Raw genomic sequence first — 1,431 nt, forward strand, 5'->3', positions numbered from 1 at the left:
AGAAAGTGATAAACAGGATTATAAGCTTTTTGGATTGATTCTGCTTTCAATGATAAACAGGATTATAAGCTTTTGAAATTAGTGTCGTTTACTTACTACTTTTTTCTGAGCCGGTCTTGTGTTTGTTTTTTTTAAAGATGTTAATCTTTTTAGCATAAGCCATGCTAGTTCTGAACTGCTTTGTGCGTTTACAGTTTTATTTATGGATTATATCCCGGGACCATGACAATAGTAACCGATACCTACCAAATGTGTGTCGCTACAATGCGTTAACGCAACGGGTTCTGTACACTAGTTGCTATTAAAAACTGCTCATACAACAGGAAAAATCCACCAACTATCAAGAAAGTGAGCCATGATTAAACTCTTTGATGCTCACGGTCACCTACAAGACCCGAGAATCTTCAACAAAGTCCCGAAGCTCATCGAAACCGCTCTAGAACACAACATACATCATTTTGCAGTCAATGGTATCTGTGAAAACGACTGGCATATAGTGAAGCAGATGAGTGGCACCTACCCGTGCATAATCCCATCATTCGGGCTCCACCCGTGGTTCATTGCAGACCGAACCACCAACTAGCTAATAACCTTACGTGAACTCTTGGACGCAAACCCTTCGGCTGCAGTAGGCGAGATCGGTTTAGACAAAGGCTCATACGGAGAGAAAACTGATTTTGCAGATCAAGTTCAAACATTTAGTGTGCAGCTTCAACTCGCTAAAGAACTTAAACGGCCAGCTTCGGTTCACTGTGTATGCGCGTTTGGTGAACTTATTGATATTATGAAATCTGTCGGCCCGTTTCCTGAGGGTGTAATCTTGCACTCGTATATAGGGTCTGCGGAGATGGTTCCTGAGTTTGTTAAACTTGGAGCGTATTTTTCGTTCTCGGGTCATCTTATGGGAATGGAGGAATCGAAGGTGAAGAAGATCCTGAAAGCGGTGCCTTTCGATAGGCTGTTATTGGAGACGGATGCTCCAGATGCGGTGCCAAAAGTGAGCGGGTCAGAATCCATTTTTTTGGTGGAAGAAGATGAAAATAATGGTGACCCGAAAAAGATGGTTAATCATCCAGCTAATATTCACTTTGTGTTGTCTTATGTTGCATCTTTGCTTGATTTGTCTAAAGAAGAATTTGCTGATCTAAGCTACAAAAATGCAGTGAGGTTGTTTTCTTATGAAGGATCTAAACTGCAACAAGGTTAGTTTATTACATTATTATATTATGTTTTTTATATATAGTATGCACTAGTTTTGCTTATCTTTTAGATGTTATTTTGGTGGCATTATTAGTGGAACATGCCTTTAACTTTCAAATTATGATTTCAAGAAAGTGTGACATTTACAAATTGATTCTAATTCGCATTTTCTTTGTTTATGATTTTGTACTAGATAATGAACCAACAACCAAACATGCTTATACCATGTAA

General features: G+C 38.9%; 1 pseudogene; it reads left to right on the top strand.

The window, feature by feature from the left end:
- Positions 1-355: 355 nt before the first annotated feature.
- Positions 356-1,207, top strand: LOC143594906 (uncharacterized; annotated as a pseudogene).
- Positions 1,208-1,431: the final 224 nt, after the last annotated feature.

This window comes from Bidens hawaiensis, unplaced genomic scaffold (assembly GCF_021521415.1).
Source record: "Bidens hawaiensis isolate Kalapana, Puna unplaced genomic scaffold, B.hawaiensis_p1.1 tig00044297_1, whole genome shotgun sequence".
In the NCBI taxonomy this organism is placed as follows: Eukaryota; Viridiplantae; Streptophyta; class Magnoliopsida; order Asterales; family Asteraceae; genus Bidens; species Bidens hawaiensis.